The following is a 17,030-nucleotide window of genomic DNA, read 5'->3' on the forward strand; positions in this document are numbered from 1 at the left end:
CTTCCCAGGGTAAGGGTGTCCCTGCAGGGCAGCCCTGTGCTCGGTGTCCACACCCCAGCCTCCCCCTGGGGTTTCTCCCTGGATTAAAGCAGGTCGGCAAAGGGCTGGCTGGCACACAGGGTTGTGGTAGGGCTGGAAGGTGCCACGCAGCCCAGCTCTGCCACGCTTGGCTGAAACTACTTCCCCAGCCCCGTCCTGGAGCTGCTGTCGGCTCTGCTGCACATGGGCAGCCCAGGCACTGGCACTCACCCTCCTGCCTGTGCAGGAAGGGCAGGTTTAGTCTCTCACCTCCTCTGCCAAGTCAGCCTGTGCCTGGCCCTGCTCTTGGGTCACCATCACCCCCCCCAGATTTCCCTGGAACATCAGCTGCCAGGCGGACCTGGGAGCTTGGAGCGGCTTCGGCATCCACGCTTCAGGAAACCCTCAGCAGTCTCCATCCCACTCTTCCTCCTGCCACATAAGGGAATAAATGCATCCAAATAGATGTTCTCTGCCAGATTTCTGATCTCCCAAATCAAAATTTGGTTTTCAGAAGAGGACTTCGCACTAACATATCTTCTGCTGGTTTTCTTTGTGGCTGTGTCTCCCGAGTCTGTCCCAGATCACCTCTCATTCTGTCAAACTAAGAAAGCTGCCTCAGACGAAGGTTCCTAAGCACTTCAATGACTTGCATGCAGGAGTGCAGAGTCTTGAAAGAACTCATTACCTGCCCAATGCCCAAGGCAAGAAGTGCAGGTAGCCCCCTGTGCCGGGGGATAGAGCGCTTCTGTGCCAGGAGCTTTATATGAGAGCACGGAACTGGCGAGTCAAGGTTGTTGGTACCAAATTGTGCCACGGAAACTATGCATTCATAAACTCAGGCCACAGTGGGCTTTGTGATGAGGAGCGGTATGAGATGCTCCCAGGTGAGTTACTCACACCGTAACAGGCTGTTTCCCTCCCCTCGTGCCCAGCCAGGGACAGCGTTGGCGCCTGTTGCTGCCGAGGGAGGAGGACGGGAGGGCAGGAGTTCCAACAGCAGCAGATAATCTCTGACTGTAGCCTGTTCGGGACACATCCTGATCCTGCGTGCAGGCACCTGGCTGACAGTACAAGGACTTGGGTTCCCCTGCAGAGAGACTGTGTCCAAAAGGCTGAGGACCTGTCTCTGGCGCAGGTTCTGGGGAGCTTCCAGGAAAGGCGGAAGGGTACAAGATTCAAGAGCTCTCCTGGGAAGGGGTGACAAATATAGAAAAACTTTCCAAGGAAAACTCTCCCTGATGAAAACTCTGTTTATGAAATCCGAACTGATGACGCAATCACAAAGGCTGATAAAATACAGATGCACTTTTCTCTCATCACCAAATCCAAAAATACCTTTCTCTCTGCCGTGTGCCTAGCTGCCAGACTGTTAGTACGTAGAGACCCTGCATGAACACAGCCCTGTTCCAGTGCATTCCCCATGCCCTGTGATTGCATTCATGGGAGAGGCCCTTGGAGGATGAGAGGAGGAGAGTTGCTAGCTTTAATAGTACAAACTTTGCTGCTGTTTTCTTAAATGCTCAGCTGAGCTCAACCAGAAGGACATAATTTTGGCATACTCTGCCTTAGCAATATAATGTTCTCATTCCTGTGGTGTGAAATGTCTCCTGACAGGCCAGCTGTACTCATCCCTGCTTCACCAACTTGCAGAAAAAGATCCGTGGGTCCTGGTGGACAGCAAGCTGACCATGACCAGCAATGTGCCCTTGTGGCAAAGAAGGCCACGAGTACCCTTGGCTGCATCAGGCAAAGTGTTGTGAGCAGGTCAAGGGAAGGGATTCTGCCCCTCTGCTCAGCACTGGCGAGACACCTCTGGAGTGCTGGGTCCAGTGCTGGGCTCCCCAGTACAAGAGAGACAGGGACTTGCTGGAGCAGGTCCTGCAAAGGGACTTTGCTCCCGTGAGTCCCTGCTCCAGGGACTGGAGCATCCCTGAGGAAACCTTGAGAGAGCTGGGACTGTTCAGCCTGGAGTGGGCTCAGGGGGCTCTTATCCATGTGTGTAAATACCTGACGTGAGGGCATGAAGAAGATGCAGCCAGGCTCTTCTCAGTGTTGCCCAGTGCCAGGACAAGTGGCAGTGGGCACAAACTGAAATCCAGGAAATTCCATTTAAATAGAGACAAAAAACTTTTTTACTGTAAGGGTGGTCAAACACTGGGAGAGGTGCTCTAGGGAGTGAGATAACAACTAAGTAGTGATGCTCCTTGGGGCCTGTGATGGAGCTCTGTTCCTGTCTGTCTGTCTGTTATTTAGCAGTGTAGACATACACACTGTCTCCTCAGTTCTTTAAGTTTGTCCTTTTGAAAGCAAAGTTGTTCCATCTTTCCTGCTAGTTATATTTCCTCCATTTCCTATCCCATTGCTGTCTGCTCTACTCTTTCCAGATGGGTGGCACCTTCTTCTGCAGCTGAGCTCTCATGTGCCAGGAGAGCACTGCAGGGGACAGTGGTGAGGTTCCTCCTCCTTGTAACAGCACGGCAAGTGCTTTGGGAGCCCCGGACGCTTCTCTGCACAGCTGTACTAGGAAGGGGCTCTCTTGGACTTACTCACTTTCTTCCTCTTTGGTCTGAGAATCTTACTTGCCTTTACTGAATTTCTTCTAGTAAATTTGAAATCATTTGTCCTTTTTGAATAATTGTTATGGCCTTTAGAGGCCTTGTGACTCTGCCCAGCTGGATGTCTTCAATAATGTCACCAGTGTACATCTGTAGCTGTAAATTAAACACACCGGGCTCTTTGAGCACCCGTGCCAGCTGGCAGGAAAAATCATATCCAGACTAACCAACACCCGGACTGTTTGCAGCCGGTGTCTGTGTGAAGACCAGGCGTGGGGCATCACCCCTGGCCCATGCCCACCTGCAGGAGTGGTTTGGTGAGCCTTGAAGCTCCAGGGACAGTTCCAGCAGTGTCACCAGTCCCCTTTCCTTCCTGTACCCAGGAGCGGAGGAAGCCCTGGGCTTGCTGCAGCTGCTCCCACTGACATGCAGGAGGAGTGAATGGCAGCAGCCTGGACGCCCAGTTTCTGCGTGCTGAGCCAGCAGCAGAGCAGGCTGCAGCCTCGTCCCGCCATGCCTCCCGAGCAGGCATTGTCATGATGCCTTCTCATCCTGCTGCGTCCCTTCCCATGTCTTCTTCTCCTTCCTGCTGTGCTCACTTGGAAGCCCCCTTCTACCAACATTACATAGCCTGAGATGCCATATTTTGAAACTGTCTTCTGAGAAGTAAGTGTTATGACACCCTTATTTGTAGAACTACCTGAAAGCTAATATCTCCATTTTATGTCAAATGTCATTGTTTTGAAATGTCTTATTTGTTCTTCCATAAGTTTAGGAGTTGTAATGAGACCGTGAATTTTGTTATACCTTATATTTTAGCATCAGAGGAAGACTGAGATCAGAGTAGGTGCAAACCCCGAGCCCCGAGCATTGTGACTGACAGGAGTCACGGTTTAAATTCTCAGACAAGCTGTCTAATTGTGGGCCCACAGGGCCAGTTTCTTTCCCTGGGGAAATGTGCTGTCTGTACAGAGAACAGCTCCAACACAAACTGCTGGAGAGTCTGTCTTAATAACTTTGCCCACAGCTGTTTTTCACAGCTGGTGGCTCCTGGGCCGGTGCAGGGGGAACAGAAGCAGGACTGGCAAAAGCCCGGGAGCTGGCGGGTCAAGAGATGAAGCCTTGATGCACCTTGGTTATAGCTCCAGATGCTATGGCATAAGAGCTTTTCTGCTGCTGATAAACAATCACAACAGACATTTCTGTTATAAATAAATATTTTGCACACTTATCAGCAAAAAGTGGTTTGGTTTTTATTTTGCAGAATGAAAAGAAATGCATTCATTTCTCAGCTGCTTCTTTCCCCTTTTATCTCTTCAGTCTGACGGCACCAGGAAGGATCAGTATCGCATTTCTCAGAGTCTAGCTTTCCCTGAGAGTGCAACTCAGGCATGTTAGCATCAGATGTCTATTCTGAATGAAAAACTGGTCTATTAAGGTTTTAAAACTTAACTTGAATATCCTGACAGCAATACAACCTTGCTTGAACTTTAGCATTTTACAAAACATTGTTAAGTAGAATATCTTTTACTTTTGTATTATCTTTCAAAAGTCTGTTGTTACTATAAGAAAATAATGATTTGTTATCATTCTTCCTCTTCCTCTATTTGAATAAGTAAGTACTGTATCTTCTTATTTTTTAGCTTACTTTTATTACTTACATGTTAGTGGTGCCTCTTGACCAAGACTGAAGTTATATGGATGCAAGGAAACAAGATAGCGAAGTGGAAAAATATTTTATATTTGTGCATTTTGTCTTCAAACAAAGCAGATGATATTTTTTCTCTGCCTTGCTGGATCCTGACCACCCTGGCTAGGGTAATAAGCTTCAGAGAGGGCATCCTGAAAAAACAACTATACTGGCTAGGTCTATTAACCACTAATACAGCAGCAAAGGCCCAGCTCCTGTTCCAGGTTTTCTACTTCATACGCTAGAAAAATAGAGAACAGAATGAGTGAGAGAAATCCACAGGTTTCTTTATGTTTCTTAAAACAGTCTTTTAAAATTTAGCTAAAACTTAGGAAACCACACATAAACACGACTCTCATTTTCCACAGAGCTTGCTAGAGAAGAGAAATGGAGATGACCTCCTGATTACAATAGATGCCACTGCTGTTAATATTTATTGTAGCAAAGACCTCCTATTCCCTGAACCTTCCAAGGATGTATGAGAAAGAAAGGGAAGTTCCTCATCTCAGATGAGTAGAGAATATATGCAAATTAAGGCACATATGTGGTACCAAAGTGGTTTGAGACTGCACGGCAATTTACTTCTTTACAAGACTGAAAACTGTTTCTAGTAAATCAGACTTCTTGGCTTGTGGGTTCCCGTTTCTCCACACAATTCATTGGATAGCCCTGCCGGTTGCCTTTCTCTCCGTTTTATTGCAGCCTGTGGTGTCCAGCGGCTCGTACATGCAGGGATCCCGCAGTGGGGTGCGAGCCCCAGCAGGGATGCTCTGCTCTGCAGCCCGGCACTGCTTCCAACCCTACCAGCTAAAGCCAAGAGGACACTCTGCCTCCAACGTCTGAATCCTCTATTTCTTCTCAAAGCTGTGTAATGCCAAACACTCAGTGGGTACTGGGCTCTGATATCAAAAGGAAATTACTTCAGTGCCCGCTTCAGACCACGTAACACACTTCCAGAGAAACAAGTGTGCTGTTAATGATGCATATGTGAATTTATCTTCTAAAAAATATGCAAGATTCATTCCTTCATTTATCTGCACACATAAAAAGCATGACATCTACACTTTGAGTAGTGACAGAGAGGGGAAAGCTGGTCTGGAATTTTTTCTTTCCCCCCCGCCTTTTACAGCATTACTGTTATCTTTAGAATGTGATTATAAGAGCAAGCAATTGGATTACTGGGAGCATCCAGCTCACATTTCCTCTGCTGAAAAGAGCTGTGAAAATTTTTTTATATCTATGGCAGGAAAGAAATAGAGATACCACAAAGTAAGTGTCTAGCCTGATATCTCTTCATGTGAATGTACTTATGTTCAAAAGTGACATATTTCCCATTTCTTTCTTTAGCAATTTGTAAGGAAGGTCTTTCTATTTTATGTATTTGAAATATCTGCTGATGAGAGATTTCCTTCCGGGCAGGTGATCTGCTTTGTTTGTGAAATTCTCTGCCTCACCTTTCTCAGAGCTCTGTCCCTGGGCGCCCCTCTGAAGATGTCAGACGTATCCTTGGAGGAACTCCTCTGGTCACCCCTCTGTATGCCAGAGGCACGGGGGCTCCTCGGTGCAGTAGTCACGTCATGGACCCACTGCTTTAAGTGTCTCTGGGGAGGGCAGTGAATGTTCCTGTGCTCATGCATGGTTGTGTGTGTCTGGATGTGGATTTTTCCCCAAAAGACAGCAACTTGGGTAGATTTCTTGGAAATAAACTGTTTTAGAGGACACTACTTGGATACTGGAGAGAGAGACTCCTATCAAGATCCTTAGTCACATACCATTATTCTTTGTGAAAATTATACTTTTCTGTCTTAATGTTTCCCCAACACAAACTGAAGTTATTATTATTATTATTAGTAGTAGTAGTACTACTACTACTACTACTACTAATTGTAGAATGAGTTCTGCCCCAACTCTAGTAGCTTCTTTGTTCAAGAGAAAGCAGTGGACAGCACTAGCCAGGAAGGACACTTCTGACTGTGAGTGTAAGCAAATATGTTATCTGCTAGGGCTTAAAAGAACTGTAGGGGTTGCTGCTGCAAGCCAGCCAGATCAAATAAAAAGGGAGGACTGGCAAAGTAAACTAATGATAATAATGGAGTTGCACAAAAAAAGTCCAAATCTTGTGTGGTGATATTGCAGAAGACAACAGGAGCTAAAGTTATCGGCACAGTCAATAAAACAAAAGATGTGTAGATTAACAAAACTATTGCCAACAAAAAAAATGCTCCTTCAGAAAGCCTATTGAAAATTCTTAGATAGCTGGAACAGAGAACTGAGAACATAATCACAAACGAACACATTTTTAAATTTTTTAAATCACATAATTCTTTGGCAAAGTGAAATGAGAAATCAAATATTGTGACAAAGTTCTGTAGCTAACCAAAGGGAAGTATTGACCAAAGCTGAGTAGAAACAGAGAGAAATGGAAGAAAATGGTTTTTTTCTAACAGGCAAAATACCAGAAGGGAATAAAATCTATAGCTTTTTCTTGGAGAGCTAAGTAAACCTTCATGCAAGGCTCAGAATAAATCTGGAGCCACGGCTGGGAAAGGTGTACCCAACTATATGGTGGAATGAAGTACTGTGAACAGTAAAAAGACCTTTGGAAAAAAGGATGTGATGTCTTGTGGGTACAGCACTGGTACCACGCAGGAGCAGCGACAAGGGAGCCCTGAGTATCCTGTCAACAAATAACAGAAATACTGCAAGAGATTTTAGCGTTAACCAGTTGGTGGTAACTATTGGTTTGCCTCATTTAATGTTTTTACTGATGAATAGTTTCATTTATTTTTCCTTTATTTATGTATACCTAATTGAAAAGGGTGAATTAAGCAGTATAGATAATAAGGATTACTGGTCTGAGGCTATCGTGTTAACTATGGACCTCATACTGTATAGCTGTGAGTTTAGATTCATTAACTTCCTCCGCTTGAGCAAAGCCAAAGTACATTTCCTGCATGGGAATTGACTCAAAATGAATTCAAACTTGTATTTCAAATTCCTTGACTTTCATGTACAGAAGTGGAATAAAATATATTTGAATATTTTCCTTAAGTGTTTGTTATAATTCTGTTTTATCAGTCTCATGAATGAATTCCTTTCCACTTTAGATGTGCATAGTTTCTAATTTGTTTCAGTTCCACCACATTGGACCCAGCTGGAATGAAACCAGAAACCAGAGGAACTTTTCTCATACTAAACTGAAATGGAAAACAATAATGTTAATTGCTCACTTAATCTTGACTGGTCTTGTCCTTGCTTCTGAACAGCTGCACTGGAGGGAGGTGCTTTCCTTGCCGTGTGCTGAGCTGTGTGGACGGGAGATTCAAGATGCCATACAATGTATGAACATGTCAAATGAGCTCCTGAGTGACCTCATCCACATGCCCCAAAAGCACAGCTGAAGGTCCCTTCCTGGGCAGAAGCCAGCAACACCGAGCAGTGCAGATGGAGAGCGAGGTGCAGGTATGCTGGGATGTTGCCGTTGTTCAGCAGAGCCTCTGGTGGGACCAGGTGCTGCACTCCGCATCAGACCTCACCTGCATGGGTGCCAGGCAAGCCTGTGGGACCGAGCCCCGTCCTGACCACCCCATGGGCTCTGTCTTCCTCCCAGCAGCAATAGTGGTTGCTCATTTGGGGTATGTCAGAAGAGAGGTCTGTTCTGGAGGGCAGGTCCCGGGAAGGACATGGCTTTCCAGGCACCCTTGGGGGCTGTCTGGTAGCAGCACACTCGGACAGGGAGCTCAGAGGACTCCGGCCACATCCCGCCCCACAGGCACAGGTGACCACCAAGGACAGTGGTAGGGAGTCGGGCATTAACACCTTCCTGAAATGTGCCCTGTCCCCAGGACCCAGATATAGTAGTCAGGTATGTAGACTGCATGCCTTTAAACATTCTGCTACCCAAAACTAGTGGAAAGGAATCCTGTTTGCAGTTTACTTTAAACAGGCATTTCAGAGAGCAGCTATAGCTTTAGGAAGCCCCACTTTTGTTTGTGACATAAATAATGGTGTTTTTCTCCAGGATGCATTTTTGCTTGTCAGTAAACATTACAGTAGCACCAGGCTGCTCTTGTCCCCAGTCGCAAACAGCATTGCACAGCTTGTGCCAAGTGGTGTTCTTGCAGATCATTTGCTATACTTTGAGAAACAGTTAAAATGCAGTTCGAAAGATACTAGCAAAGCAAGAGGCAGAGAATAACTTTTTAGAGATTATTTTAATGAAACTATATAGTATTTCTACTCCTCATTGTGTTGTGGGATGATTATTAGGGCATTAGGGTGGAATTCAGCAAAGAGGTGTCAAGGGGAAGGGGCCAGACTATCCCATTCCTGTCTGAAAAACCATAAGCACAACTGACCTTTCTTGGGATTTAGTCACAGAGCAAAAAACTCTGACAAGAGAACAGCTGATATCCCTTAGCAAATTAAAATACAGCTACAAGCAGAATTTTTATACTTTGGGCAATTCCAGCAAAAGAGCTTTTTAAGTACAGATGATCAGGGCTACAGCTGAGCCCACAGCTCTGCCCGAGGGCAGGCAGGCAGAGAGGCCAGGACCTCAGTGCCCCTGGAGTTATGTTATAGGCAGGACTCAGCTGTGCAGCCGTGCAGGATTATTCCCTTATTATAGGGCAGTTTGAAGACTTTGCTTCGTTTTCATTCTCTTGAAAACTTCTGGCTCAACCTGGTAACCTTTCTGGGGCTCTGGACCAAAGCGCCCTGTTAGAAAAGTTAGCCCCACAACCCCGACATCCCTTCAACTTTCTCCTTTTGCCAAAAGAAACAGCTTAATGAGAGGTGTTACAGGACACTAGATATGGCACAGTTGCGGAAGGACTGATGAAAGGAGCAAGGGCTCGGTGCTGGCTCATGGGGCCTGACCTTTGGTGATGTGGCTGACACCGTTTCATCAGCTAGACGGAACTGAAGTGAGCGGTCCTGGAGCCCTGCTCCCCCGCAAACCTGTCATTAGTGACAGAACAAGAGGAAATGACCCCAACTAGTGCCAGGGGTCGTTTAGGATGGATATTAGGAAAAAGTTCTTCACAGAAAGGGTTGTCAAGCACTGCAACAGGCTGCCCAAGGAGGCGGTGGAGTTGCCATCCCTGGAGGTATTTAAAAGACATGTAGATGTGGTGCTGAGCGTCATGGTTTAGTGGTGGACTCAGCAGTGCTGGGTTTATGGTTGGACTTGATGATCTTAAAGGTCTTTTCCAACCAAGATGATTCTATGGCTCCATGACTCGCTAGGTCTGGAGCCCCGGGCTGTGTCGAGCGGTGCACTGTCCAGACAGGACACCCCCGTGCCCGGCACAGGCACTGCCCATCGCTCGCCTGCAGCCGACTGCCGCTGCCAGCATAGCCCGCGCCAGCCAGGGAGGCGGCCAGGCATAGTCCCGTGGCACCCTGCCTCTGCGCAGTGGCTGCCAGGCCCCTCAGACCCCTCTCTGCACCCCGCAGCTGCAGGCAGGCCCAGCATTTCCTCCGGTGTCAGGGACTTGCCGAGAGAGGCGCATCCCTGTGCCCCCAGCCCCGGCGCTGCACGTCAGGGCATCGCCCACCCTGCGCACAAAGCGGTCTAATGTCATTGCAGACCGTGGCGGCGGTGGTCACTGGTTTCTGGCAACACTGGGTTAAACCTTAGTTAAACCTTAGTAGCTCTTTCCGTGTACCATCTTCCTCCTGCCCAGCTGACAGCTGGTTTGCTGTAGTTTCCCGTGTCGTTCTGTATTTTTCATGTCTTGCTGTTCTACTTACATTTTTTTCAGTGGGTTCAATTAAAAACACTTGAGAGTAATAAATTGGGAAAACTTACTGGGCTGGCTTTTGGAAGCAGAGCTTACTCTGCAGGTAGCACTAGACCTCACCAACCAGAAGCTATGCAAACCTAATAGCTTCCTCCGCCCAGGAAGGATCTTCCACAGATGTTGAAGTATCCTAAACAGCAACTAATTTGAAAGCTGAAACAGAAGAATATTTATGGTCTGGGAGGCACAAAGCTCCATGGAGATCCCAGACAAGCCTGGATTTATTTTTAGTGCTAAGAGCTATTTGGGCTTCGGGTTGTTTGTTACCAACTTGTGATTCTGAATTTTTTTATTAGTGCTTGAAGCCTTATTACTTGGTTTGCAACATTAATGCCTAGAGGAACAATGACTGTGCTTTGGAAAACTCATGTTTATAGAGCTTTTAAAATATACAGTCTGCCTCAGAGAAAATTAAAGTGTTGCTCCATTCCTTATCCAGGAATTGCCAAAAATGTAACAGAATCTATTTCAGTAGAAGGAGTAGCAGAAGAAGCAAATATTAATTTCAGAGGCAAATATTATGATTTTTTGTTCTCAGGTACCCATGAATTTTCCAGATGGATGTATGCGCAAGGCTTTCCCGTGACACTATCATTTTGAATGACTCATTTATGACAGTTTTAAAAGACTTAAAAATAATTTTTCATTTATACCCCTTGTAGATGGGTAGCAAAGGTGGCTGTGGAAGTTGCGCAGGCAGAACACCACTTACGTGGGAAAAGAAAATATTTTGGACTGGAAGCAGAGGCTGAAACCATTAAGCAATGTGTTTTAGTACACGTACCAAGAACGCAGAGGTGGCTGCGACGTGACCACCTGCCCCCCCCTGCCAGCGGAGGTGCTGAGCTGCCCGTGTCCCGAGGCGGGAGACTCACTGGTTAGTGCTCACCCTCACGGCTTGGGGCGGTACGGGGGAAGTTCTGCGTGACACCGAGGGAGCACAGGGGCAGGCGGTACAGCCGGCCAATGCAGAGCCATCTCCACCCTTGGCTTACAGTAGCCTTTGTCCCAAAGAGGCCTTTGCGGCAATGCATGACATACACGCTTCTGCTTTAAGAGATCCCCGCGGCTCTTGAGAGGTGGAAATACCATGCAAATAACATCTGCCCACTCAGCATTTTTATTCATCGATCCGAAGAGAACAGTGTCCCATAGGTACATCAGTTTCACATTTAAAGAAAGTTATGGCTAATAGTTACTTCCCTTTTCCTCCTACTTATGCGTAGCTGTTAGGTAAGAGAGAGAGATTGCACTCTTAATAAACAGTCAATATTTTGAATTGGCAATTTTATGGTACCTGGGTGCCTGGCATTTACCTTCTGTGTACCAGGCCTGCAGAGGGCACAGCTGGCACAGCTGTCTCTGTCGCCTGCGTGGAGAGTTTCCAGCAGCGAGGGGCAGCACCTTCTGTGTCTGTGCTGGGGAGACGGCGCTGGGGGAAACCAGAAGCACTTACTGAATCAGGGCAAGGCCACCCCTTTGCTACACAGGTTAGGACTTAACCCTGCTAATATTATGGATAGCACTAGAAAAGGGAGCTACAAAGCATGCTTGGCCAAATGTCTTGACTTTCAGTTGCAAAATGCTAAGAGGGTGCACTGGGCTTTGCTTCAATCACAGGCTTATTCAAGTGAGACCTTAAATTATAATTAAATGTAGGATGCACTTGTCCTGTGTAAATATGATAATTGGTTCATAAATGTATAATGCTGTTAATTAGCGTGTGATCTCTTGTAACATAGGAATGTGTGTTGCTGTCTCCTGAGCCCCTGAAGACAGAATAATAAATCACAATTCAGTGCTGTTGTAGTACTTGGAAAGGAAAGAGCATCATTCACTCAGATCAGGCTGTTTGGAAACTTTGGCAACAAAGTAAGGACTAAAGAGGACTCTTTGCATGACTCTTTCTCGCTGGAAAGCTAATAATTGGCTAGTAATAAGACAGTAATAAGGCAGAAATATTTTTCTGTTCAAAGGAGGGAAACAATCTTTTTTACTCTTCTCATTACCCTCTGTCCCAGCCAGTGCTCCATGGTCACATGAATATGACCGAGGAACTGTCCTGTTTTGTGTCTTAGTGTGAAAGCTGTCATATGAACAAAGTAATTGAAAGAAACTGGGAGGAAAATGTACTAACACACACACATATGCAGAAACACATTTAACATCAGCTCTAGTTGCAGGAATATAGAGTAAGTCACATTGGAAGCATAAAATCATGGGCTGCAAGAACAAACGACTCCATCCAGAGACCTGTAACACTCAGTGCGGTTCATTAATTATTCATTCGCCTGTTCACTTTTTTGCTCCTCAAGGTTTGTTTGAACAGCTGTTTTCACTTGAAAGATATGCTCAGAAGCAACTACAAACAATTGGAGCCTACTAGCATTTTGTTCTGAATCAACATTTTTAGTATAGCAACATCTTGCTGGAGATACAAGGGCTTTCACTCTGCTTGGCTTTAAGATACCAGTTTAAAGCGGATTTCATCCACGGTTCCCTGGTCTGAACAGATATAAAAAAGGTGGCTTGTCTCTTTCTCAGCCAGTCAAATTTTTCTTTCCTTTTAACAATTTTTGTGGCAACCAAATATATTGGTGGAAAAATAGAGAACGCAACTTGATTTCCGAGGGAATGCAGCTTTACACAAACCCAGAGTACCTCCCCTCTCTGTCTGCTTTGAGTTATGGTAAAACATCCTTGGTTTAGAAATGTGTTGCAGAGCTGCTGCCAAGCCGCTCTCCCACCGACGCCTCGCCAGCCCTGTAGTCTTTGGCTTTCCAGGTTCACGGAGGAACGATTCCTGCAACCCATTCACAGCCAAGGCAGTTAAAATACATATGTTCTCATGAGTTAACAAACCATGGCCAAACAAACCAACCCAAACCTTGTTAGAAGAAAGGAAGATGGGGATATTGCAGGGGAAAAAAAAGTGCTGAGCTGGCTATCCAAACCCCAAGGAGACTGAAGGCAATGGCGGTAGTTTCCAGAGGGTGCAGAATGCCCCTCCTTGAGGTCTCTGTGGCACCGCAAGGACAGTAGTTAGGGGGACACACGGAGCCGTGGTAAGTGGAGGTAATGTGACAGCGGTCAGTATCTGAGTGGGCAGCTTTGTGTTTGAACCGCCCCTGGGCTGTGGCTGTGGGCAGAGCGCTTACTCCGGAAAAGCACTTGTGGTGTTTCTTTAGCAAAGGAAGGATGGGCACAGCCTCTGGCAGTTTCTCTGACAATGGGCTAAAGTCAGAAAAGAGAAGATACAGAGAGCTTTTCCCGCTAGTTGCTCTAAATTTACTCTTTATTGCCTCAGCACTCATTGTAAAAAATAAGTTGTTGTGATGCTCTTAATCTGCACTATGATAGCTGGTATTTGTCAGCTTTACAGTTTTCATTTCATTTGTTGCACCCATTTGTATAAAGAGAACAAATGGATGAGAATGGATAATAAAACAGCTGGCTGAAACAAATAGTTGGTTTAATGAAAGATTTTCTATTACAGGAGAACGAGATTTCTGAGAAGGCATAAAAATATGACTTCTGGAAAGCATCATATAAAATGAAAATAAAGCAAGAGAAGCTGCTGAAACAATTCCAGACAGACAATGGCTGAGTGTCTCCTCCAGAAAGTTACCCCGTCAAGGAAAGAAAAGACTATATTTCTCCGAGTCCAAGGGCACGGGAACAAACCAGACAAAAATAGAGAGGGGGTTTATACAGGTTTTTTGTTTATTTTCTTGACTGCAATGCATGTATGCACCCCCAAGCAATCTGCCACATAAAATATCCCATGGCATTTTATTGCCTCCTAAGTAAAACACCATTCATTTTTACGTGAAAATTGCAGGAGAACATTTGCAAAGATCTGTCTTTGGCTCTGTTGGACAGGAAATCAGAAACAGAGAAAAGGAAAAAAAAAGAAAACTAAGGAGAAGCCTGCTTTCTCCTGTGCATTCCCCAAATATTAATTTAATAACATCCTTCTGGTGTTATTCATAGCCTGACTAGGTTCATTTATCTCACTGACCAGTGTGCTCAGCATCCCTACTCACAAAAGTTTTTAGTGCCTTCAGGATTTTCAGATAAATCCTTTCTTATCTGGGAGACAGGTCAAAATGATTATACATAAAAACGTGTAGTATTGTGAATACTGTCCCAAGTGTGGTGCGTGTGTGTCTGTAGAAGTTTTCTCAATAAACAGCTGTGGGGTGATGATGTGCAATGACTATGACCTGATGTTCGGATTTTTCATCCAATAGTCCTGGAGTCTTGGTTTTTTAACAGCTTTTTACAAATTCCTAAAAAGGCTTTTTCAAAATTCTGTCGAACTAAAGGAACAGGAAAGGCAAGTGTGGAGGTATTGGCAGAGAACCATGCACTTCTTTAAAGGGCGGTGAGGCCAGTGACTGAGACTTGGCTGTCTGCACTGCTGCTTAAATGAAACAAATGGGTAAAACCCACCTTGATTAAATAGCAGTCAGTTGCTAAAAGGCTTTAAATTATCACCTCAAATGTTTTTTTGGTATTTTTTTATTCTGGCTAGATCTCACTTCTTGTGTGAGATGTTTTTGACTTGTTACATTCCAGGCAAGCAGAACTATTTCCTGAATCTTAACAGTCCCCAAGTACTCTCCTTCTTGCCCACATACTTGGAGCACAATTAACAGACTTCAGGATGGGAAGTTGAAGAAATTGTGCTGGTCAGCAAAAAAAAATTTGCTGCATTATTCATGTTTTAACTGGAGATAAATGGCCATATGGGACACAAGCAGTGATACATCATCTTCTGAATTCTGGCTTTTCTCTCTAGAGGCTCAGCCATTCTGCAGCACCAAGGTCTCTGCCGTGCAGTCAGTAATTGGCTGCGGCCTAATTTAGATTCTGAATAATTCTAGAGACACGCTAGTGTGGCCTTCCAGACAGCCTCACTGAAGTGTAGTCCTCTCCTGGCGCTGAAATGATTCCTTGCCTGCCTCGTGAACAAGGTTATAAGAATTCCTGTCTGCCAAAGCCGAGTGGAGAGCAGGGGATGCTGTCGCAGAGTGTGGCCGTTGCAGCGCAGCTAACCCATGCCTGGCCTGTGGGACTCGGGTGCAACAGGGGCTTAGGGACACCCTTGCCCTCTTTGTTATCACCCAGTCTGTCCCAGCTCAAGGGCTGGGGCTGTGGTGGGGGGAAGTGGGTGCTCTGGCACGGTGGCCCCATGGGTGTCACACTGCCTGACCTCGGCGATCATGTGGCTGGCGAGGGATGAGGCCCTCGAGCGAGCGTGTCCAGCTCCACACCCCTTGCTCCCTGCCCGCTTTCCCTCCCGGCTCCCCTTCCCACTCTGCTGGGCAGCTCTTGCCCCCCATTGCTGTTCCTGCAGCCCCAGGAGAGCCCAGCACTGCCCAACGCCTGGAGGGACCGTGCCCAGGGCTGAGTGGTAGTGCCAGCTCCTGGTGGCACAGCCCCTGGGCCCAGCAGCCCCGCACGCGTGCTCTAGCTGCGCTTGCCGTCCTGCCCCAGACTGTGGCAGGGCCCAGTGCCCCGGCAGGGCGATGTGCCCAGCACTGCGGAGGTCCCTGTGAAGGGGCAGCCTGTGGCTGCAGCAGCTGTAGGAAATACGCCATCCGTGAGCCCAGTGTGGTGGGATGGATCCCCAATGGACTGGGCTGCTCTTCCCTGCAGCTGCTGAAGGTGCCCAGGGAGAGCCGCCAGCTGCAGACAGCTGGACGTAGCAGAGGGAAACCTCTCCGAGGACAGCACTGTCACTTCGGGGGTGTTGTTACCGGCTTTTGTCCAAACTGGTGCTATGGTCAACATGCAGCAGGCACCAGTATGGAAACTCGCTTTTAGAAAGAACTAGGGTGGCCTTGTGCCTCAAACTTACCCTGCATGTGAATTTGAATTCACCACAAGTTTTTAAGAATCATTTTTGTTTGAGTTCAGGTCTCCATTCCCTGACTGCGACCAGGGGTCCAGTGCCAGGACACCGAAGTGGAAACTGCTCAGGGCATGTGTCCATCCCCGTGAGAAGCAGTGTTTATGGACAGAGTCTCAGAGAAGCTTTTTGGTAATTGCCAGGTTAGAGTGGAACAAAGGAAGTAATAAATGCGTACAGAGCTAGAGCTGGCTCCAGCAGAAATCATAGCATCCACTAAGATGACTGCCATTTAAGGATAAAATGTGCCAGCTGTTTAATAATGCATGACAGATTGGACAGAAGTGATAATCTCCAGACACAGGAAAAGCTTAGATGCCAAGAGAAAAAATATGATAGATAATAGCACATATTTTTCTAGGCATAGCTAACCTTGTTCCTCTCTGACAGTTTCTACCCTCTCCCCTATAATTTGGGCTCAAGGGTGTTTTCTGGTCTCATACTTGCACCTTTGAAAGCAAGACATCCCCATATAAGCAAGATTCTGCGTGACTCGGGAGTTCTGTGAGGTCCCAGAATTAGTGAGATTAGGCAATGCTTTATCTAAGGGAAGAAAATCGCAGGTATAACAAATCAGGCATACCCCAGTCGGAAGTGTTTTGAGGGACCCAATTTTATTGTTGGGCAGTTTTACTAGACAATTTCTACTGAGTAGCTTATCTTCAGTTGTCCTTGGGCTACACATTTTCTAATTTCAAGAGAAAACATTTTCATAGAAAGAAATGAAACTTTCTTAAGAAAAGAGTGAAATCTATAACAGAACATATTTGAAACTGTCAGAAATCTGTAGAAATTGGTTTTTTGAAAGCACACAGCAAAGGGAACAAAACCCAACCTGTATTTGCTATAAAAGATATGGCATTTTAAAAAAAAAGAAGTTATATGTTTTCACATACCACAAGGTTTTTAGTTAATTAGAAGTATTTGAGAAATTGAATGTTGTTTGTGGATATTCTGCTTCCACAAATGTTCTGATGCATGGCATGACTTGTCTCAGGACTCTGTATGACTTTCCAGTATCATATTACCTATCAACACCC

The sequence above is a fragment of the Charadrius vociferus genome, unplaced genomic scaffold, assembly GCF_000708025.1.
Source record: "Charadrius vociferus isolate BGI_N301 unplaced genomic scaffold, ASM70802v2 scaffold49, whole genome shotgun sequence".
NCBI classification, from domain to species: domain Eukaryota; kingdom Metazoa; phylum Chordata; class Aves; order Charadriiformes; family Charadriidae; genus Charadrius; species Charadrius vociferus.